This window comes from Pinus tabuliformis, chromosome 2_2, assembly GCF_031772625.1.
Source record: "Pinus tabuliformis cultivar Carrire ecotype Pingquan chromosome 2_2, CPIR1, whole genome shotgun sequence".
Lineage (NCBI taxonomy): Eukaryota > Viridiplantae > Streptophyta > Pinopsida > Pinales > Pinaceae > Pinus > Pinus tabuliformis.
In genome coordinates, this window is record NC_142300.1 from 133,095,906 (window position 1) to 133,121,232 (window position 25,327).

Sequence of the window (25,327 nt, forward strand, 5' to 3'; positions counted from 1 at the left end):
AACTTGCGGTAGAATATGGCGAGACCCAAAAAGCTACGGAGCTATGTTAGAGTGGTTGGGTCTAGCCAATTCCAACTGACTTGTAACTTGGATGGGTCCTCATGTACACCCTTCTCATTAATGATGTACCCCAGATATTGAACCAGTGTTAGGCCAAAGGTGCATTTGTCCAAGTTATTACACAGCTTGTGTTGTCGAAGGGTTTGAAGGACCCGTCAAATATGGTGGAGGTTCTTTTCCCAACCCTGCCTAAAGATCAATATGTCATCTAAATACATAACCATGAATGCATTGGTGAAGGGTTACAAGATGTCATCCATTAGTCTCATGAACATTGCAGGTCAGGAAAATTTTAACGATGGAAATTTATTCTAAATTTTAGAAAACTTGGTGAATGTTATTAGTCCCTAATATTCAAATGATAAAATGTTTAGAAGCATTGTCATAAAAAATTTCAAATTTAGAATTAATTTATATAGTTTGTACAAAACTTCAGTGATTTTCAAGGTAAAATATTTTTATCCTATAAAATTTGGGTGAATCATTTTTGGAAAAAATGGCAATTGGCAAATCTTTCTTTTGGAAAAAACATGGAAAATTAGACCATTTGCAATTATTGGCCCCTAAAATTTTCCTTGGTTGTAGGGGGTTTCATCTATCTGAATTGAATGACCAACCATTCAAAAATTCCCTCCTTGGATTTGAAGGTAGTATTCCACACATCATAGGGTTCGATAGGCACCTCGTGATAACCTGAATTCAAGTCAATCTTGTTGAAATATTTGGCACCCTTGAGCTGGTCTAAAAGGTTATCATTCTGCAGGATTAGGTACCTATTCTAGATAGTGATCTTGTTCAGTGCCTAATAGTCAATACAGATCCTCTAGGTCCCATCCTTCTTCTGTACCAATACAATTGGATTCCCATAGGGTGATGAGCTTGGCCTGATGTGCCCTTTTTGTAGTAGTTTTTGAAACTGCCTCTTGATCTCATCGTTCTCCAAAATAGAGCGTGGATTGATCAATCCATTGGGCATGACATGCCTAGGTCAAGATCCATGGAGTGCTTGACCTAATAGTGTAGAGGTAGCCCTATGGGTGAGGTGAAAATATCCCTGTACTCCTTCACGACCTTGTTTATTTGTTGCTTCTGTGCAGAGGAGCCCTGCCTGGAATCCATGACCACAACCTTCTTCTTGTCTTGGGGGTGAATGATAAGGAATTTTTCTTTACTAGTATGGGAAATGACCTTACTTCATTTCTTTGCAGCGATCAAAGAGATGGAAGTAGGGAGGGCTACCTCCGATATCCTATACAACCTATTAGCCAAAGTAATAATCATAGAGTGAGGTCTAGACTCATATATAGCATGTCACTTCTACAAATATGGTTGTCCTAACAATACATTAGAAAATTAAAGAGGAGCAATGTCATATCGTACCTCATCCATGAAGGGCTTGAAGTTGTAGGGAAGATGACATCGTTGGATGATGCGAAGAGCTCGTCCTTGGTGAAGCTACCCGATGGTGTATGCCTGTGGATGTGTTGTAGTCTTTAGGACCAGCCGCTTCATGAATTCTACTAAAATGAGGTTCTTTTGGCTCCCACTATCGAAAATGAACTAGCGGAGAACCCTTCACCCACATTTGTGACTGGAAGAGGCATTCCCCCTCTTCTCAATCTTCAGGCTCAATTTTCTGGATCTTTTTGTTGGCCAGGGTGGCACTGGGCTCCGCATCAATGATCTGCTTCCCTTTGTGAATCGCCTTATTGGGTTCTGTTTTAGAGTTGAAACCTGCGTCTAATTCAGAGCCTTCAGCTCGGAAACTAGTGACCGCTTGGCCCAACACTCACTTGTATTGTGAGTGGTTCTCTTAAGGAACTCACACAATGTCCCCATGTCCTTCTTCATATTTTGGTGTTGTTATTTGCTTGCACCTTCGGCGAGCTGTCCTCGCTAGCCCCACCTTGGCTTGGTTCCTTGTTTTGTGGTTTGGGGGTGCATTTCCCTTGCTTTGAATTTGTAGATCCAAAGTTCCGCTTGTTTAAACTTCTACTCAATCTTTACACTGTATCGAGTGATGAAATTCCTAGGTACTCCAACTCATCTACTCAATCTTTACACCGTACTGATACATCGTGCCGAGCATTGAAATTTCCAATAACTCCATTATTAAAAATAGAAACAAGAAATTCCAAATATAGAAGTGCTAAAAATAACATTGCTACAAATAGCATTTCAAGATACATTCCAATTTTAGTTAGTCCCTGAACTAAAATTGAGAATTAAAATTCAAATTTGATCTTAGCAATTGTTTGAAAAATAATTAATTAACTCATCTTGAGTTAATTAGTTGGAGAAAAACAAACATGAAGTCTTTGCGAAGACATCCAATAGTTTTCCCTTTGATTGAGGAAGTTATCCCTTAATTAAAGTGATCAGGATGAGTTTTACTTTGAGTTGTAATTAGTTAGATCTGTTAACTGAGTTAAGTCCAGTTAGATTAGTTCCAACAATTTGTTGAACTGATTGTGATTTCAGTTAGTTAATTCATGCATGCATGTAACTACTGCACTTCAGATAACTGAATATTCTCTTAGAAATAACTCATGCATGTCATTTCAGTCAGAGACCTAGTTGAGATCAGATGATGGGACAATGTACTATCAATTGCAGGAATATTCCATTGAGGATATCTCTTGCATGGAGAAGGAATTCATTCCTTGGAGATTGCGTAGTTAACTTTAAGTTTGGTGAGTTGTGTGAGAGGTGAACTCACATAGGTGGTAGCCAGAGGACCTAAAAGAAACTGTGCAAGGAAATAGGAGGCTTGGAGGACCGAGGGAAGGCATATGTTGTGTCTATTCAGTCTATGAGTAGCAATGAGGGATTGTATTGAGAGTTGGATAGCTTGTGAGCTAAAGCTTTGTGTAATCTAGAGATATTTCCACTTGTATGATAATATAGAGATCAGGGTTTTTTAGCTAAGTTTTTCCCCAGACTATTCCTCTGTGTTCACATGTGATTGATTTCTCATTCTCTATTATATGTGTTCTATTTGATGTTGCTCAAAATTGATTAAGGTTCCGCAAGTTTGTTTGTAGAAGTAGATCAAGTATTGCTTTAGTATATTGCATTATCAAGTGATCTATAGTGGGAAATTCTACATTGTATCGAAGCAAAGTTGATCAAATCAGAGAACATTATACAAAGAAGGGAGAAGTTCAAAGTTTTAAGTTCTTGATTATAGAATTCAAATTCTTATCACATCTCAAATTTCACCAATGGCATTCAAAGGTTTCAAACTCGAGTATGCCCTTGATGGAAGTGCGAATTATATAGCCTGGAAGAATCACATGGAAGTGGTATTAGAGGACAATGGTTTGAAGACTTCATTGATCAAGAAGTCCCCAAGCCAACAACTTCTAATGCCTAAGAATTGACAGAATGGAATAAATGTGTGGCTAGAGCAAGGAGAATCCTTCTGGAGGGAGTTCAAGACCACATAGTTTCGAGTCTCCATGGGAAGGAGACACCATTTTCAATGTGGAAAACATTGAAGGATCTATATCAGAACTGCAGCGATTAAAGGAAGCTGGTGCTAAAAGATAAGCTTCAGAAAATCAACTGTGAAAAGGGCGACACAATCTCTACATATCTGAACAAGCTCACCACCTGCAGGGATCAGCTTGGAAGTGTAGGGATCATGATAGTCGATGATGAAATGGTGATTCTTACTCTCCTCAGTCTTCCTAAGAGCTGGCATAGCTACCAAGACTCGGTAAATGGAAGAGAGAAACTGCCAGACTAGGAATGACTTTCATCAGATCTAATGTAGGAGGAGATAAGGAGAAGCACCAAAGATGGATCTTCATCAAAGAAGGAGGATGAAGAAAATCTAGCCTTAGCGAGTGAGGTGAGGAAAGGGAAAGGGAAGGCGTCCCATTCCAAATCCAGTTCTTCCCATGGTGGGAAGAAGATTGACAAATCAAAAGTGAGATTCTTTCATTGTCATGATGTGGGCCATTATGCTACGAATTTTCCACAAAATAAATCTAAGAAGGGATCCTTGATGGGATCAGACAGTGAGGCACTGGCCTTACAGTTCGAATTGGATTTCACCCTCATCACATGTATGGTTTCATCGATGGTGGGGTGTGTTTGGTACCTGGACAGTGGAGCTTCATTCCACATGACTAGTGACAAGAATCTTTTCAGTACCTTAGAGTAGAACGACCTCCAGATGTGCATCAGGATGGGCGATGATGGAAAGTACCATGTTTTAGGTGAAGGTAAGGTTTTGTTTTAGAGGGATCATGGAGCTCCTCTCACCCTGACTGATGTAAACTATGTGCTTGGTCTGAAGAAGAATCTTGTATCCGTCACTATGCTAGAAGACAAAGGATATGATGTAGTCTTTAGTAAAGGAAAGGCATTCCTGAGGCATATCAACAATCGACTGACTAAGAGGATTAGGATTCGAGTAAAGAATCTCTACAAGATGGAGGTAGATGACTGTGCTGCATTGAGTTCCGAAGTAGAGTTGGTGTGGAGCCAAGATGTTGGTTAGCTATGGCATAGAATATTCGGCCACTTGCACCATGGGGCCTTGAAGATCATGCAGCAGATTTCTACTGGACTTCCCAAGGGAAAACTAGAGAAAATGGATGCAAGCAAAGGTTGTACCTTAGGTAAGTATGTGAAATATTCCTTTTAGTATTGAGAGAGTACGGCTAGAGAAATCCTAGAGCAAGTTCATACAGATGCGTGTGGACCATTCTCTACAGCCTCCATCGCTAAACAAGGGTACTATGTTATTTTTATTGATTATTTTTCTCATAGATGTTGGATCTACTTTATGCAGAAGAAGGATAAAACCTTGGTAGAGAGCCTTGGTAGAGAAAGAATCTGGAAATAAAACAAGGGCCTTACGAAGAAACAATGGTGGAGAGTATGTCTCACAACAGTTTAAGGACTTCTGCGCGGCAGAAGGAATTAAACGGGAGTTAACGACACCCCATAACCGATGGCAGAATGGGGTGCCAAAAGGAAGAAAAAATCGATTGTGGGAGAAGCTCGGGTGATGCTGAATGACCAAAGCCTACCTTTTCATTTGTGGGCTAAGGCACGCAATACAATAGTGTACTTGCAGAACATAAGCCTGCATTGTATACTGGGAATGAAGACACCAATGGAGGCCTTTTTCAGGAAAAGACAAGATGTGAGTCACTTCAGGATCTTTGGATCATCGGTTTATTGCCATGTGACCAAAGATGCCTAGAAGAAGTTAAATCCAACATCTGAGTTGGGGATACTTGTGGGGTACACTAATACACCCCACAATTATTAGGTGTTCTTTCCTACCAGTTAGAGGATAGTGGTACACAAAGATCTGAAGTTCGACGAGTAGAAAGCCATGTGAGTATCACTTGAGAGGGAGCTCATGTTTCATGTAGAGGAGGAACTTTTAGTTCCTAAAGAGGAGGAGACTTAGACTAATGCGGAGCAGCCACATGAAGAGGATCCAAGAGTGCAGACATCCACTCATGCAGAGTCTTCCAGAGATGGGCGGAAATGCTCAAGGGAAGTTGACAGGTTGATGCTGGATGCGAGAGAGAATGTGGGACAAACATCTTCTCAGCGCAGACAAAGGAGGTCACCCAAGAGGTACACTAGTTACATGGCCCTGGTTGGGGAGTGTGTAGAGACCAAACCTTCTTCCTTTGAGGAAGTAGTGGAGCAGCCAATTTCGGTTGATGTTATGGTGGAGGAGTATGACTCCATTGTTCAGAGCAGTGTTTGGGATGTTATCCCAAGACCGGAGAACAAGTCAATGGTGAGTTCCCGATGGCTTTACAAGGTAAAGCAAGCAGTTGATGGCAGTGTTGAGAAACATAGGGTAAGGTTTGTTTCTCGTGGTTCCTCATAGGTCAAGGGGATCGACTATGATGAGACCTTTGCTCCTATAGCAAGGTACTCATCTATCAGATCGATGTTGGCGGTATTATCTTAGATGGGTTGGAAGATCCATCGGATGGATGTGAAGATTGTGTTCCTCAATGGGAATATTGAGGAAGAAGTGTACATTGAGCAGCCAGAGGGATTTTGATCGTTGATCGTGAGTTTCATGTGTATCGACTCAAGAGAGCTTTGTATGGGCTGAAGCAAGAACCTCATGCTTGGTACACCAAGATCGATAGCTATTTCACTGGGTTGGGCTTCACAAAGAGTGAAGCAGATGTGAACCTTTACCACATCATGGTAGAAGGTAAGCCATTGATCATTGTTATTTATGTTGATGATCTGTTATTGATAGGTGATGATGAGTTGATCAAGTCTTGTAAGGAGGACCTTGCAAGAGATTTTGAGATGAAAGACATGGCTCTTATGCACTACTTTCTAGGCATGGAAGTGTGGCAGAAGGATGGGGGAGTGTTTGTGTCCCAAGGCAAGTATGACAATGAGATACTCAGGAGATTCCACATGGAGAAGTGTAAGCCCATGCAAACTCCTCTAGATGGTAACTGGAGGAAGGAGGATGCTACTTCAAGTGAGGTAGTAGCTACTACTATTTAGCGGCAGCTTGTGCATTCATTGATGTATCTAGTGAACACATGACCAGATTTGTGCTTTACGGTGAACCAGTTGAGTCAAGCTATGGTTCAGCCTACCAAGCTATTTTGGAAGGCAACGAAGCATGCGCTAAGATACGTCAGAGGCACATCTTAGCATGGATTGTGGTATAGACGAATAGAGGGAGTGAAGCTTTAGGGCTTCATAGATGCAGATTGGGCAGGGAGTCCATCAGACAAGAAAAGTGCTTCAGGAGGAATTTTCAACCTTGGTTTAGTTTCATTTTCCTGGTATAGTAGGAAACAGAGGTTAGTTTCACTTAGCTCAGTAGAGGTTGAATACATGGCTGCCAGTCAGGCAGCATGTGAAGCCATTTGGATGCAGAAAAATTTAGTTGGATTGTTTGATCAGAGGATGGATCCAACTGTGATGTATTGTGATAATTAGAGTTGTATAAAACTCTCTGAGAATCCAGTATTTCATGATAGATCCAAGAACATCAATATCTGGTATCATCATCTTCAAGACTGTGTGGTGAAGAGGATCATGTTGTTGTTGTATGTTTTGACCGAGGAATAGGATGCAGATATTTTGACTAAGGCATTGTCAAAATTCAAGTTCAAGTTCCACAGAGACAGGATTGGGGTGACAAATAATCCCTTTCTTGTTGAGAGGGAGTGTTGAAAATAGCAATAAGAAATGCTAAATATAGAAGTGATAAAAATAGCATTGCTATAAATAGCATTTCAGGATACATTCCAATTTTAGTTAGTCCCTAAACTAAAATCGAGAATTAAATTCGAATTTGATCTTAGCAGCTATTTGAAAAATAAATAATTAATTCATCTTGAATTAATTAGTTAGAGAAAATAAAACATGAATTCTATGTGAAGGCATGCAATAATTTTCCCTTTGATTGAGGAAGTCATCCCTTAATTAAAGTAATCAGGATGAGTTGTACTTTGAGTTGTAATTAGTTAGCTTAGTTAACTGAGTTAAGTCTAGTTAGATTAGTTCCAATAGTTTGTTGAACTAATTGTGAGTTCAGTTAGTTAATGCATGCATGCATGTAACTACTGCACTTTAGATAACTGAATATTCTCTCATAAATAACTCATGCATGTTAGTTCAGTCAGAGACCCAGTTGAGATCAGATGATGGGATAGTGTACTATCAGTTGTAGGAATATTCCATTGAGAATATCTCTTGCATGCAGAAGGAATTCATTCCTTGGAGATTGCGCAGTTACTTCTAAGTTTGGTGAGTTTTGTGCGAGGTAAATTCACACAGGTGGCAGCCAGAGGACCGAAGAGAAACTGCGCAATGAAATAGGAGGCTTGGAGGACTGAGGGAAGTCATATGTTGTGTCTATTTAGTTTATGAGAAGAATTGAGGGATTGTACTGATAGCTGGATAGCTTGTGAGCTAAAGGTTTGTGTAATTTGGAGATATTTCCACTTGTATGATAATATAGAGATTAGGGTTTTTAGCTGAGGCTTTCCCCATAGTATTATTTTGTGTTCATGTGTGATTTATTTCTCATTCTCTATTATATGTGTTCTATTTGATCTTTCTCAAAATCAATTAAGCTTCTGCAAGTTTGTTTGTAGAAGTAGATCAAGTATTTTTCTTTAGTATATTGCATTATCAGTTGATCTACAGTGGGAAATTTTACATCCATCTCATCCTGGATGTATTTTTGTAGACAGTGATGGTACTTGAGGAAAACATTTTGCTCATTATCCTTAATACCAAGCTTCATGCGAAGGGTATGGAAAGTATTTGTGAGCTCCGACTAATATTAGTCCTTTCCCTGCTATAGTGTGGTCCATTTTATGTATTTACCTTCATATCTCCGAATAGGGAAATTCTATTCCTTGATTGTGTGTCGGAAATAATTACAAGTGCGTGTAGTTGAAAACAACGAATGTTCACTCTCGTCCTTTTTTTCACAGTAGGTTTTCCAACAATCCTTGACATGTGGGGAATCTTTGAAAAGTGAAAATGTAATCTTTTCCCGATTGGAAAAGTTATGAACTGAAAATAATCTTTCCGATATATTTAACCATTTATCTACAACATCTGCATCTATCAGGCTTTCGAATATGGGAATATTGAAGTTAACTTGTACCTTAAAAGGAGTGGCACCTCAAAAGTAGCTAATAGATGAAGATGCATCGCCTGTGGGTAGCTGTTGAAAGATCTGGGAAAAGTTATCCATCATCGCGTCCCCCTACCGCTTGAGGGCTTCCTCGAGCAACATTTTGAAAGGATCTCTTGCCCCCTCATCTTTCCTTTCTTCCGTCGTGGGAGGTCATCATGTTTTGCGAGGCTAATCTTGCAATGGTTCAACCAGATCGAGCCCTAACTCCTTATTGATGAGCCCCGAATTGGGTAACTTATTGGGCTCATTTTGCCTAATTGTCCTTGTTCAATCCTCCATTTTTCATAGATTATGCATGTTCTTTTAGTATGTTTATGTTATTTGAACAAATAAGGGTGGTCACTCTACCAAGGAGGCTAATACGTGGTTATTTCAGGTTTTTGGACAAATTTTGGAGCAAAACCAAGTAATTATGGGCCATGTGACATCCAAGCTTGAGGTGAGGATTCGTAGGGAGGTTCTCTTTGGCATTAAATGGCCCTTCCTTGAAATCTCCACCCTCAACTTCGAGCTCAACAGGCCACCAAAACGAATTCTAAAGGCAGTCGATCAGTTTTGGGAAGAGTGAATGTTTACTAGCAGTTGGAACAGCCGAGTCCCTTGAAGTTAGGGGGGCTGCTAGGCCCCTTGTAGTGTATAAAAAGGGAGGCCTCAGCCTTCATAGTTTACTTTTGGAACTATTGGTATTTCCACTATAGTTTTGTCCTTTTCTCAGCTTGTTTCTTGTAGCTACTACTGTATAACTTTCTTGTGATGATTATATTTGAGTAATGAAAAGCAGCTCTACTTGGCAGTAGATTTGAGTTCTTTATAGGAGTCTGCAGCTCTTGGGGTTGGGCCCAACTCGAGTGCCAAGGCCTCCTTTATGTATTGTTAACTGTTCTTTATGTATTTGCAAAATCATTTCTGTTAGGTAGATTAAATATTGCTGATTAACTAAGTCACTATTGATGATTAGAAAGACTTTTGATGTTCATATTGATTTGATAGGTTATTAACAGGGAAAAGCTTCAGAAAAGGGCCATCAAACACCTCTGATTTCACCTCTCCCTCAGTGGGATCAAGAGCTGGGATCAAGGTGACCTTGCTGCACACAAAAACACTGACTTTGCTTTGCCATGCAATCATTAATGTTTGATTTTCATTTGTAGAAGTTGGTTACATGTTTAGATTCTTGATTGCGTAGTTGCATAGTTAGTATACATGGTTTCATTGCAATTAAAACTTCTGTTCATTCTCTTTACTGTTAGCTAGATCAGATTAGGTCAACGTAACTAGGTCTCTAATTTTACAAGTCTTCGTTGGTTCAGTTGGAAAAATAACTTGTAGAGCACCTGTACCACTTCTCTATCTACCCATACTCCATCAAACTCATCCTCTCCATCCCCTAACTCGGATTCTTGCCTCACGTTTTCCATTTGCTCACATAACCCTAATTTTTGTGCAACATTGCTTCAGTCCTCCTTGAACAATTCCAGCCATCTACATCTTTTCTCAACTCCATCCACCAAGTCCTAGACCACTTCCAACCCTTATCCTACCTCCATACTCACTCCTTCACCTTTCTCTCTCCATACACCCTCCAAAATCCCATTTCTGAACAACCTGTAGAAAATTACAGACATCTTGTAGAACCCCTACAGACTTCCTGTAGAGGCTCACGAATGAGGTTTCTTGATAGCAAAACTTTGTGAAACTATCTAGGAGGGTGTTAGGGGCCCCTTAGGCCCTCTCTCAACCTTCCTGACCTCCTCCAAGCATTTCCTCTCGTCAATCCACCTCTGCACAGTAAAAAACAGTCAAATCGCATGCATGATAATTTTGGCAAATGATTCAAAAATACAAAAAGATGTTTTTTGGGATATTACTGTAGAAGTAGCTTAGATACATGTATTTACCTTCCTAGAAGTCAATGGCATCTCTTCCAGTAGCTTGCATCCTCTTTCTTGCATCAGTAAGGCTAGCTGGTAAAATTAGGGTTTGTTGGGGTTTATGTTTCCTTTTAGCTTTCCAATTTCTTTCTGCAAGTAGATTAGCCTTCTTTGAGTTAGCTTTCATCCATCAGTTAAAAAGCTTCTTCTCAGAGATCATAGAAGTTGGCTTAAGCTCTTAGCGGACTTGTGCCAGCTGACCAAGTGACAGCTGTGGCAAGAGCTAGTACCTGTGCATATAGCACCGTCGCTTCCAAGTTTGTTACGAACTACCGGGTTGATAAAAGTAAAGAAGGGAGTCCCAGGAGTTGCAGCTTTATTGCTGCAATACTGGAGCTCACCACTCTTTTTGGCGCCGTTGCCGGGGAAGTGTCAGAGTATTTGTGATTGCTGCTTTTCTTCTATTTTCCTACTCTAACCTTCTGCTAAGTAGTTTATTTCAGTTCCATCCTGCAATTTCATTTCTGCAAAAGTAAATTAGACATTTCCTGCTTTCATAGATTAGCCTTTCAATTCCGCAATTTCAATTCTGCAAGCGTAGAATAGAACTTCAATTCTGCAAGCGTAGTCTAGCATTTCATTCTCAGCAAAATAGATTAGTCCTTTTCTGCTTTCATTTCAATTCCGCATTTTCATTTTCGCAAGATAGATTTTAGTTAGTTTCAATTCCATCTATTTCAATTTTGCAGGTACAAGCAGAAAAAAGGCAAAAGCAACCAAAAATCTTTTCATGCCTCGTAGGAACAGAGATAATATCAGAAAATTCCTACCCAACACCCCCACCACTTCACTGAGTCACCCTTCTCTCTTCTTTGGTGGCAATGACCCAGAAGAACCTATAGGTGAACCTCCTGTGATATACGAACATCCTATAACAGAAGAAGAGCAAGAAAACATTCCTTTTGAGACCATGGCTGAAAATAGAAATGGTAGAGACGATGATGAGATAATAGAAGGTACCTTCCCCATCCAAGAGACCAACGAAGACATGAAGATGAAGGACATAAGTACCTCAGCCTTACCTCATTTCCATGGATTGACCACTGAAGACCTTGATACCTTCCTATTTGAGTTTGCTATCCTTTTTTGAACTTATGACTATGCAGAAGACGAGAAAAAGTTGAAACTCTTGCCCTCTACCCTCAACGATGTAGCATTACACTGGTTCATGGGGTTGCCTGGAAACAGTATCACCACTTGGGCTCAGATGCAGCAAACCTTTAACAACAAATACCGGGACTACTGTAGGTCAAAGGAATCAAAGGGAGAAATCTTTCGGATGAAAATGGGAAATGATGAGTCTTTAGAAGACTACGAGGAAAAGTTCCAACTCAGCTATAAACGGGTCAGGTGAACACTTGACCCTGAATCTCTAAAGTTGGTTCTACTCCGAGGAGTCCTTGAAGACCTTCTAGATACTCTTCACATGCTAGCTAGAGGAGACATCTACCAACTACCTTATGAGGACATGAAGGCTGTGTTTAGAAACCACTCTAGGGCAGCCCGGAAAATAGGTAGGGGGAATCCACTTTTAGCTAGTACTACCTTCTCCAAGCATGAGTTTGCTAATCAGATGGAAGACCTCAAACGTGAGATGAGACAGACCATTGCCATGCAACTTGGTACTTTCCAAATCCAACAAAAGCAAGAGGAAGCTAAGAGGGCTTTGGCCATTTTTTGTCCTAGATGTACGAGGAAGCACCCTAAGAACGAGTTTCCATTGCACTCAGTAGAGGTATGTTTCGTTTGTGAGGAAAACCACCCCACAAACCAATGCTCAACCTTGCCCGGATTTAAAGCCATGTACTAAGGGAATGAGGCAACCACTGAACCTCTCTACTTCCTCAACCAAAGGAGGCCGCATGGGCCTAGACCTTACTAGCAGGGGATGCAAGGGACATCCCAAGCTTATTATAGCCCCAACCAATCTGCTCACATGCCTTCTTTGGGTCCCCCTGATCATCCTTCCTGGTCTGCACCTCCTCCGTGGTCTTATCCACCTCAATACCATACTCAACCCACTGCTCATTCATTTCACTCACATGTCTAGCCACAAACTTAGTGGAATGCACCTCAACTGGGGTGGAGGCCCCAATACAACTCTCCTCCCACCATTCTACCTTGACCACCAGCTCAGCCACAACCATTACCTCCTGCTCCTCCAATTCAACCCCAGATGCCTAATCAACCGAACCCAAACCCGAACAACCGACAGGCCCAACAGGTATACACTGGGGAGACAACATGTCCTACCTATGTTGTGGAGATCCAGGAGATCAACCTATGATCTGAGAAGACCCTTCCAGATCGCCAACCTCCTCCCCCAGAGGATGAGGAAGAGAAACAAGAAAGTGAACCCAAAGCTATTCCACCCTTTCCTGAGCGACTAATAGTAACCACACAACCAAACCCAGAGGAGACTGAACTTCTGGGAGAACTTAAACAGTTGTGTGTGAAAATACCAGTTCTCCAGGCCATAAAAGATGTATCGCTATACAACAAATTGACTAAGGAGAAGTGTTTCAAGCACCCAGGCAAGCGAAAGAGAGATGCGTTGACTATCAATGTCATAGGACAACTATCCGATCTAATGTTGGGGCAAGTAATTTGTCTAAAGTATTTGGACCCTGGGAGTCCTGTAGTTGATGTCCACATCAATGGCACCATTATCCCCCATACGCTGATTGATCTAGGGGCTGCCATTAATGTGATAACCAGGGACAGCATGCTTAAACTCAACCTTCAGAGTTCCTTAAGGAAGACCTCGATAGTCCTGCAGTTGGAAAATCGCTCCACCGTGATTCCCGAAGGGATTGTGGAAGATGTCTTGGTCTCTGTTGACTCTTGGGAGTACCCTGCGGACTTCTTGGTCCTTCAGCTAAAGGCAAAGCTCACTGGATACCCCCTCATTTTGGGAAGGCCTTGGTTAGCCACTGCAAATGCTTACATCAGTTGCTGAGCTGGAAGCATGACCATTAATAATGGGCCTATGTCCATGCAGCTAGTCCTATATCCTCCTGCCCAACCTCTGATAGAACATGACTTACCACTCTAGTTGGAAGAAGGAGATGAGGATGAGGTCTACTCTGCACCATTGTGCACAGTAGAAACCACTAGGGGAGGCCCTCAAACCGAGGATGATCTGATTGAGGCTTTGATTCAAAATCCACCTCCCAGTGCACTATCCTTAGAGGAATTGGTGGAAGATACCCAAGCCAGCACCTTAGTGGACCTCTGTGTGACTGATCTGACCTCTCCCAGAGTTAAGAATGTGGAGTTTGGTCCCGAAAGAACTTTAAAGATCAACTCCTCCCTATCTCCTTCCTAGGAGAAGGAGCTGTGTAGCTTACTGAACAATCATCTGGATGCTTTTGCTTGGAGTTATAAGGAGATGAAAGGAGTCCACCCTTCGGTCTATACCCATCACATTTACATTAAATAAGATTGTAAACTAGTCAGGTAGCCTCAGAGGAGAATGAATCCATCCCTTAAAGACATTGTCAAAGAAGAATTGCAAAAAATATTGGATGCAGGATTCATCTACCCTATCTCCGATAGTGAGTGGGTCTCACCTCTAGTGCTTGTGCCCAAGAAAAACGAGAAGTGGAGAATCTGTGTAAATTACCGAGAACTTAACAAAGCCACCAAGAAAGACCATCTCCTTTGCGTTTCATAGATCAAGTGTTGGATGGACTAGCAGGGAAGAAGTTTTTGTCTTTCCTAGATGGGTTCAGCGAGTATAACCAGATCCAAATAAGCCCGGAGGACCAAGATAAAACCACCTTCACTTGTCCATGGGGTACCTTTGCTTACCGATTCCTTCCCTTTGGGCTATGCAATGCTCCTACCACATTCCAGAGAATAGTATTGAGCATATTTTCTGAGTTGGTGCATGATTCAGTAGAAATTTATATGGATGACTTTACTCCTTATGGGTCCAAATTTCAAGAGGCATTGGCTAATCTGGGAAAAGTTCTAACCAAGTGCATTGAGATGAACCTGTCCCTCAATCTCGAAAAATGTGAATTCCTGATGACTGAAGGGACTGTGCTAGGTCATACCATTTCTCGGCAAGGATTACAGGTGGATCCTAATAAGATTGCTATCATCCAAAAGGTCCCACCTCCTCAAAAGGTAAGAGATGTTCAGAGTTTTCTAGGCTTAGCAGGATATTATCGAAGATTCATTAAAGATTTCAGTAAGCTAGCCTCGCCATTGTTTGGCCTCTTAGGGAAAGATGTCGAGTTCAAATGGATTGACGACTGTCAAGGGGCTCTGGATGAGCTAAAGGATAAGCTGGTGTCCGCCCCGATCTTGAGAGGTCCAAATTGGGCCCTACCTTTCCACGTCCACACTTATGCCTCGAAAAAAGCCATAGGGGCAGCCTTAGGACAAGTTGAGGAGAAACTACCATATACCATATACTTTGTTAGCAAAAATCTATCCAGGGCAGAAATGAACTATACTGTAACCGAGAAAGAGTTCCTGGCTGTAATCCATTCCCTCAACAAGTTCAGACACTACATCACTGGATATCAAACATTTGTACACACTAATCATGCTACGATTAGATATTTAATGAATAAGCCTAATGTAAATGCTCGTATCATTAGATGGTTACTTTTGTTGCAGCAATTTGATTTGACTATTGTCAACAAGCCAGGTAAAGAAAATGTTGTTGCTGATTTCTTGTCTAGATTGGATTTGCCTACAGGTGAAGAAGGAATAGTGGATGACCAGATGCCAGATGAACATCTGTTTGCTATCTCAGTACTCTCTCCATGGTTTGCTGATATAGCAAATTACTTGGTCTCAGCATAGTTCCCTCTGCATCTATCCTCAAAGGAGAAGAGCAGAATTGTAAGGAAGAGTGCCCCGTTCACTTGGATCAGGGGAAACTTGTTTAAACTTGGCCCAGATCAGATATTGAGGCGTTGTGTTAGGGAGGAGGAATTCTTTGACATCCTCCTAACCTGTCATGATGGACCTTGTGGAGGCCACTTTGCAGCAAAAAGAACTGCCTTCAAAATTCTATAGGCAGGCTACTATTGGCCTACTCTTCATCAAGATGTCAGAAGATACATCAGCTAGTGTGACTGGTGTCAGAGGATGGGGAAATCGACTCCAAGGGATGAAATGCCTCTCCAACCTCAAGTGACCTTCGAGCCATTTGAGAAGTGGGGCATGAATTTTGTGGGTCCTATCAACCCCACTTCAAAGAAAAGGTCTTACATCATTTTGTGCACCGGCTATCTGAAAAAGTGGGCAGAAACAAAGGCAATCAAAGTAACAACACAAGAAAAGGTGGCTGAGTTTTTAAGGGAAAATATCTTCTACAAGTTTGGCTACCCAAGAGAGTTAGTCATCGATCAAGGAAGCCAGTTCACCTCCAACCTGATTGAAGACTTGCTCGCTCATCAGAAGATCAAGCACAGGACTTCCACCCCATATCATCCTCAAGCAAATGGGCAGGTGGAAGTCACTAATAGAGCAATGGAAGGGATTTTGACTAAGGTGGTGAGCAACAGCAGAAAGGATTGGGCAGATCACCTGGTTGAGGCCACCTGGGCCTACAACACCACTTGGAAGACTACAACAGGTTTCACACCTTATGAGCTGGTATACAGGAAGAAAGCTTTGTTGTCCATAGAGTTAGAGTACAACGCATTGAGGGTGGCAGCTCAACTGGACCTAGATCTCAGCCATGCTCAACATGAAATATTATTACAGCTGAATGGATTAGATGAACACCGAATGAAGGCCTTCTTCCACTCAGAAGTAGTTCAACTCCAGAGGAATATTTGGCATGACTGGCATCTTAATGAAAAGAAATTCCAGTCGGGAGATTGGGCGCTGCTGTATGACTCAAGATACAAGGATTTCAAAGGAAAGCTGAGGACAAGATGGTTAGGACCATATACAGTAGAGAAATTCAATGACAATGGTTCAGTCCTTATCAGGACCATTGATGAGGAAGCCATCCCCATGCTTATCAATGGGCATCGATTGAAAATATACAAGAAACCCCTTTCGAGGCAGGAGTTCATTGAAACTATGGAAAAATCGGTGCTGATAGTAGAGCAAGGTTCTACCTCTATTCCGACCACACCTTGATCATTAAAAAAGAGGGGGGAAATAAAAATATCCCTAGGTGAAAACCTCTCTGAGGCGCCCAGGGCAGACAGTGAGGGTGAAAACCTCATGGAGGCGCCCCAGTTGTCTCTCAGAAAATAAAGAAATGGAATAAAAGAAGGATCCTTGGGTGAAAACCTCTCTGAGGCGCCCATGGCAGATAATGGGGGTGAAAAACTCATGGAGGCACCCCTGCTATCTCTCAAAAAGAAAAAAGAAAAAGAAACAGGTCTAATCTCTGGAATTATTGCAGGTCGGAGGGAATACAATACAGATAAAGAAGGTCGCACAAAACAAGGAGGGGGGTCTGTACCAAGCTACCAGACATCCTCACAGACACTCCCTCCATGGCCACTCACTTTTTCCAGGATTTGAACACATTTGGGTCGAGGTTCAACCTACTACAGGAAGTTTTGAGCTTTCTACAGGAAGTTCTGCATTTCTACAGGAAACATCCTGTAGAGCCTTCAGGTAGGCCAAAGTCAATTCTGGAATGGGATTTAATGCTTGAAGTTTGTTGATGAGGCCTGAATCCACCCCTCTCTTCCATCCATCACCAGTTTCATCTCTTTCCATCGCCATTACAACAATATGGTTATGTATTCTTGCACTGTCATGCAAAGAGTCTTGTTTTCCTCAGATTGAATTTTTTTTTCCCAAGGGACAAATCAAGCACACAAAGGCTCGCACACTCTACCTATCAGAGCTCCATCAGGACCCTTCATCTGTGAATACAACCTTGCTCGTTTCAGCATGCACCCCAGGAGGAGAAGCAGCTACAGGATGTCCTACAGGAATCCTGTAGTAGATGATCCGTCTGGAGCACATACTATGGAGTCAATAGCAGCTGGAATCGACATAGGGCACATGTAACAAACTCCACTTGGAGGTGAACACCTCCTCGATAGCTAAGAAAAGACAGAGTCATGCATGTAGTGTTCACAACCAGAGGATCGGGTCCTGAAGCCTTGCATACAACATCAGCCAATGAGAGAAGGAGTTCCAGTGCCTGTGCACAAAGCAATAGTGAGAAAAGCCATCGTTCCACATCCCGAAGCTTGCAGAACATGTCCACGGCCACATAGGTAAGTGTCTAACCTTATTCGTCAAATTGCATAGACTATACTCTGAAAACTGCATGTCTGTGAATGGTGCGGATGGCCTCATGGGATCTGAACGAGCTCAGTTATGCCAAAGAGATGTGTAGCCGACACGTCGGAAGTGTCCAGTCGGGGAGAATCAGCGGATTGGAAGTAATGGCGGTGGGTAATGGCAGAGAAAGGAAATCACGGTTAGAGACACACTGAAGAATGATGGTCGTGATGTTGGCTAACGGATAGGCCTAGACACCTCATCCCCTCGCCATGAATTGTGCCGTAATTTAAAATCGTTCGGCCAGCGAACTCATGTTAACTACTATCATTTACACTATAATTGTTTTCATCAAAGTACGTGTCCTCCTCCTTTGTAGTTTGTTAGCCCAAGCTTCTCGTCCCATTTCAAAATCCTCCCGCGTCCCAGGCTCGTTTAGAAGTGCCGTGACGCCCTCCAGAAGCTGGCAAAGCTCTCTATAGGAAGAAGCTGTACAGGAAACACGAAATAGCCTCCCGAAGCAGAGAAACCTCAACTTTCTGCATCGAAATTGGAATCTCGAAAAGAGGTAGGCTCGAAACACCATTCCCATGCATGATATTTCGAAAGGTGGTGAATTAAACTGTTTGGAGTAGGAAAATTAGAAGAAAAATCTGCTTGTGGGTCAAGAATAGTAGTTTTCTTGTGTGATACACGGAATTTTCCAGTTGGTTCTGCATCAAATTCTCCTCCACAGTTCCTGTTAACAAATTCCTCCTATAGAAACGATAAACCACTGTAAGGGCTAACCTGTGCATGAAAAATGTGACTTTTATGTGGTTGTATGCATGCTGGGGATGAGAATTAAGCTCTGCACTCTGTTTATGAGAGCCTAATTCCCTTTTGACAGTCGAGTTTTGGGCAACAACAACATTATAACCAGGGAATTGGTGCAAAGTGACATATAAACACCTGAGGGATACTGTCTTCAAAGTTCTGGGGAGGAAACCATACACAAAATTCCCCTTCTGATAAGAGCACAAGCTAAAGTAGAGCATTCTCACCATTCTAGGAGGGTTTATCAGAAAGGAACCCTAGGATTCCTGGAAATTGTGAGGAACTCCCGAGGTGGTAGACCTATTTACCAGTGCTAATTGGATGACCTTCTGTGATAGAATTCAAGGTCATGACGATGAGGTAACAGAAGAGTTCCTAATGTCCTTGTAGCCTAAATCCAAGACACTGGCCACTGTAAATTTTAGAGCGTTGACCTTAAATCTTACCCCACAACTCATTAGTTGAGTTGCTAATCTGCCATTGGGGATAAACTGGAGCAAAGAGGAGAGGGCATTGGGCAAAAAAGCCAAAAAGGAATTCTTCCTACTAGAGGAACAGTTTTCAGAGGATAAAAATGGGGTCCGGAGAGCCAACCTACATCCATTTTGGAGCGAGGTTAGCCTTCATATCATGAAATATATTACCTGTGAGGGGCGGTTCAGTATTGTATATGGTTATCCCTTCCAGTTTCTAACTGAACTCAAACATAAGATGGATTTACCCACAGAACAAAATTTAAGCATCCCATATTTCCTCCTACAATCATTCATGGAGTGTGGCACAAAATTGAAGGAAGGGACACCGGACCAGCTGGTCGATCATGGGCTTATCAAGCTTCTAGTGGAAGATTCCCTCCATACCTATACAGTCCCTCTCTCCTGGGAGATTTTCTGCAATATGTCCAAGGATGATGATATTCGATTCTGGCCAAGGAACTCACTTCATCCATCAGTGAGGAAAGGGAGCACATTGAGGCAGAAGAGAAAGAAAAGGGTAAGGAAACCTAGGACAGATCACCACAGAAAGAGCAAGAAGAGAAACAAGAGAAAGGCCAAGCTGCTGAGCCCAAAACTGTGGGTGGAATAAAGGCACAAACACCAAGGGAGAAATGGTTGCAAATCATGGCAAAGAGGACTGAAAAATTCCAAGCAAGTGAGGGCACACCCAAGGAACCCACAGAAAAATTAAAAGAGAAGGCACCCCCAGCTAAGTAGGCCAAAACAATGAAAACCATTTCTACAGGAAGCCAGAAGACCCTTTCTATAGGAAGCCAGAAACCCGTTTCTACAAGAAGCTAGAAAACAGTCAGCACGGGAAGTCTGTAAAAAGGGAAATAGAAGGAAAAATCACCTGAGATTTTAGCCAAGGATGCAGCAACTATGATGGCCACGCTAAGCACATCTCCAAAGCAGAAAGGGAAGCGGAAGAGGGAGCCTTCCATGTATTTTAAGGCAAGAAGGAGCGTGAGGATAAAGACTGGCAGACCCCAGCCACTGTCAAAAGAACCAATCATGATTGTGGACAGCCCAGCTACACAAAAGGAGAGGTCTCCCTCCAAGGCATCCATCACTTATGAATAGGGAAGCCCGAAGACATCCACCTGGAGAGAGAGAATGAAAATGTTGGACACAAAGGCCTCTCTACAAGATGCTGAGACTATTCTACAGGAAACACTAACTAGGCTAAAGGAGAGCGAAAAAATGGAAGGTGAGGTAGCTAAATCACCACAGGAGGAAGAGAAGGTGGAGAACATTGTGGAACCTAGCCCCCAACCCAGCTTGGACTCGTACTATAACTTCTTAGAGGCCCGAAAGATCATTCCTAAAAAGTTCACAGTGCCACTTTTCCTTGCACTAGAAGAAGAGAGAGTGAGGTCCACACTTGGATGAAGATCGCTAAGTCCAAGGGTGTGGCAGATATAGGTCCTATGGAGGAACAACTCAAAGAGGCAAGAAGGGAATTGGCTATGGTACGACATGTGGAGAGCAGCCAGCGGGTCAAGCCACAGGAAGAAAATCAGCTGCTTAGACAGCAGCTACAGTTACAGGGACAGAGGGAGGAAGACAGGCCTCACATCTTGGGAGAACAACAGCAACAGGAGGAGCCCACAACAGCCAAAGATACCACTGATGAACAATAGAGAAGGGAAGGGATGCAGAATGAAATTGAGACACTGAATCGATAGCTACAGGAAAAAGAATTGCAAGCAGGCCTGGAGATACGGTCTTTGAAACAGCAGGTACAAGAAAAGGAGGCCCAACTGGCCTACATGACCAATTGGGCAATGGAAGCTCTGCAGTGTAGGAAGCCTGCCAAATCCTATGCCTTATACCTCAAGGATCAGTGGTTACAGTTTCAGATCAATACCTTGGCCCAAAGGGGCATCACCCCATTCCAAAATTATCATCAGTTTGCAGCTCTATGTGGCAGTAGTTCATCTGAGGATAGGGCCAAATTATCAGAGTTCTACTTGCACAACTTCACCCTTCCGAACATGAATGCATGGGATCCCAACAATGCGATAGGAGATTTCCAACTTATGGCAATGGAATCTTGGATGAGTCATGAGGAGAAGAGAGCAGCAGAGGTTCGCAGCATCATAGGCAGAGAACTCAGTGAGCCACTGATGATCAGAGCAGAGCCGGATGACCCCTCAGCAGTGATAAGCGCCCACTAGCACTTGGCCAACAACCCTAAGGATCTACCGGAATACATTGAGCAACAGGCTCAAGCTATTACCCATTTTGAGGACATGGAGAGACTGTTGGGAGAAAACTGCCTGCATGCCTGCAAAAGGCGGTGGAACACACTGCCTCACAGCTTGAAGACAAAGGAATACCACTCTCCCACCAGGATGAGGGAAGCTTTGGCAAGGGTACCTCTCTATAAAAAGTTGATGCAGAATCTACAGACCAATTGGATTGGCCTGAAATTCAGTCCTCCTTTGCTTTTGGGATTTCTAGAAGGAGTTAAGGAAGAGGAGGAAGGTAGACAATGGGAGGAAGTGGAAAGGAAAGCAGGATTCCACGACTGGGAAGAAGATATCACCGCAGATGCCTGGGACGTGAGGGAGGCGATCAAAGCCATAAAGGATGATGAGCTGGACTAGTTGCTCAGAGGATGAACAACCCATTTAGTAGGGGGGTGATGATGAGCCCCGAATTGGGTAACTTATTGGGCTCATTTTGCCTAATTTTCCTTGTTCAATCCTCCATTTTTCATAGATTATGCATGTTTTTTTAGTATGTTTATGTTATTTGAACGAATAAGGGTGGTCACTCTACCAAGGAGGCTAATACATGGTTATTTCAGGTTTTTGGACAAATATTGGAGAAAAACAAAGCAATTATGGGCCAGGTGACAGCCAAGCTTGAGGTTAGGATTCGTAGGGAGATTGTCTCTGGCATTAAATGGCCCTTCCTCGAAATCTCCACCCTCAACTCCGAGCTCAACAGGCCACCAAAACGAATTCTAAAGGCAACCGAGCAGTTTTGGGAAGAGTGACTGTTTACTAGCAGTTGGAATAGCCGAGTCCCTTGAATTTAGGGGGGCTGCTAGGCCCCTCGTAGTGTATAAATAGGAAGGCCATAGCCTTCGTAGTTTACTTTTGGAATTGTTGGTATTTGCACTATAGTGTTGTCCTTTTCTCAGCTTGTTTCTTGTAGCTACTGCTGTATAACTTTCTTGTGATGATTATTTTTGTGTAATGAAAAGAAGCTCTACTTGGAATCATATCTGAGTTATTTATAGGAGCCGAAGCTCTTGGGGTTGGGCCCAACCCAAGTGCCAAGGCCTCCTTTATGTATTGTTATTTGTTCTTTATGTATTTGCAAAATCATTTCTATTAGGTATATTAAATCTTATTGATTAACTAAGTCACTGTTGATTATTAGAAAGAATTTTGATATTCAGATTGAGTTGATAGGTTATTAACAAGGAAACGATTCAGAAAAGGGCCATCAAACACCTCTGATTTCACCTCTCCCTCAGTGGGATCAGGATCTGAGATCAAGGTGACCTTGCTGCCCACAAAATCATTTGCCATGCAATCATTAGTGTTTGATTTTCATTTGCAGAATTTGGTTACATGTTTAGATTCTTGATTTCTTAGTTGCATAGTTAGTATACATGGTTTCATTGCAATTAAAACTTCTATTCTTTCTCTTTACTGTCAGCTAGATCAGATTAGGTCAACGTAACTAGGTCTCTCATTTTACAAGTCTTCATTGGTTCAGTTGGAAAAACAACTTGTAGAGCACCTGGACCACTTCTCTATCTACCCATACTCCATCAAACCCATCTGCTCCATCGCCTAACTCAAATTCTTGCCTCACGTTTTCCATTTGCTCACATAACCCTAATTTTTGTGCAACATTGCTTCAGTCCTCCTTGAACAAATCCAGCCATATACATCTTTCCTCAAGTCCATCCACCAAGTCCTAGACCAATTCCAACCCTTATCCTACCTCCATACTCACTCCTTCACCTTTCTCTCTCCACCCACCCTCCAAAATCCCATTTCTGAACAACCTGTGGAAAATTACAGACATCCTGTAGAACCCCTGCAGACTTCCTATAGAGGCTCACGAATGAGCTTTCTTGATAGCCAAACTCTATGAAACTCTCTGGAACAGTGTTAGAGACCCCTTAGGCCCTCTCTCAACCTTCCCAACCTCCCCCAAGCATTTCCTCTCACCAATCCACCTCTGCATAGTCAAAAACAGTCAAATCGCATGCATGATAATTCTGGCAACTAATTCAAAAATACAAAAAGATGTTTTTTGGGATATTACTATAGAAGTAGCTTAGATACATGTATTTACATTCCTAGAAGTCAATAGAATCTCTTCCAATAGCTTGTATGCTCTTTCTTGCATTAGTAAGGCTAACTGGTAAAATTAGCGTTTTCTAGGGTTTACGTTTGCTTTCAGTTTTCCAGTTTCTTTCTGCAAGTAGATTAGCCTTCTTTGAGTTAGCTTTCATCCATCAGTTAAAAGGATTCTTCTCAGAGCTCATAGAAGTTGGCTTAAGCTCCTAGCGAACTTGTGCCAGCTGACCAAGTGACAGCTGTGGCAAGAACTAATACTTTTGTATACAGCATCGTCGCTTCCAAGTTTGTTACGAACTACCGGGTTGATAAAAGTAAAGAAGGGAGTCCCAAGAGTTGCAGCTTTATTGCTGCAATACTAGAGCTCACCACTTATACCCTCAGCTTGTTGGTGACATGCAAAGAAACATAGAGAAAGATCATACCACTCTGAAACCATCGATCTAAACTTAATGAAGAATGTAACAACTTACAAATATAATCATAAACATAGAGATGTAGTAGAAAAACACTTCATTTCATTAATAGAGAAATACTGAACTATGATTAGAAACAAAATGGAAATAAGATAGTGTAGGCAATCATAGCATATCTTTAAGAAGAGATGTGGAAGCTACATGCCTCTGAACTGAGTTACAATGAGACTCAATGGCCTTTTTAGTATTAAAACATAAGAGAAAACCCTAAACAACCAAAACTCTAACCCGAGGAGATGTAACACCAAGGATTTATGGGCCCCATTGGGGTTAGTTGGGCAGCCAACTTCCCGGGGTCATAACTTGGTTATATCATCTTTGTTTGACATATATGATACCTTGTTGGAAATATATCCCTAAAGACTATGACTGCTAATGGGAAATTTCTCCAAAAAATGTCGTTTAGGGCCTCAAAACGGCTTCGGAAGTTCAAGACCCAAAAAACTACCAAAATTAGTAAATTGTGCTATAATTAAGTAAACATATGAAAATGACTGGGAGTATAGGTGGAATAGGCAGGTGGTCACCAATATCCACCTGGATCGTTCCTCCCCCATTAGGAAGCAATGGTCCCCATGGCGTGCGGAGCCTCCCTAAGGTGAGGAAATTTCTGTTGAACCTTGTCCTTAGTGAATCACCTGCCTTGGTGAAGGATTTGGCCTAGTTTGAAAACCCGATATAGTTGTATCCTATGTTCTCAAGTGCTATTGATCTATGTGTACATGATCTAATCAATTGAGGCATGTTCCATGCAGTTTGGGTTGAGTTTTATTGGTGTGAGTTGTTCTACAATATCAGATGTGTCCAACAATGGTGGAAAGTATGGATGAAGGTGACCTACATTGAATACTGGGTGCAGACCAGTGAATGGTGGGAGGCTGATCTCAAAGGAATTGTCACTGAAATCCTTGGTGATCGCGTATGGCCCATATCCCAGTATGCAAAGCTTTCGGTGGGGTTCAACAAGGAACTCCTTTTTGAAATGAAGCCAAACTTTTTCACCGACCTAGAACTTGTGTGACACTCGATGTTGATCATGGTGATGCTTTTACTTAACATTAGCTCTACCCAATATATAACGCACCTATTGGTATAAGTGTTGAATTCACTCAATGAACCTAGTAGCCCTTTCAGCTTCAGACTACACATGAGCCGAATCTACCTGAGTGGTTGCAAATGGTATGGCCACATCAATGGGGCATAATGGCTGAAATTCTTGCCCTACTTGAAAGGGGTTGTGGCCTGTTGAGCTATGGAGAGCTTTGTTGTAGATATGTTGGAGATAGAGGAGAATTTCATCCCATGTGCATGGATT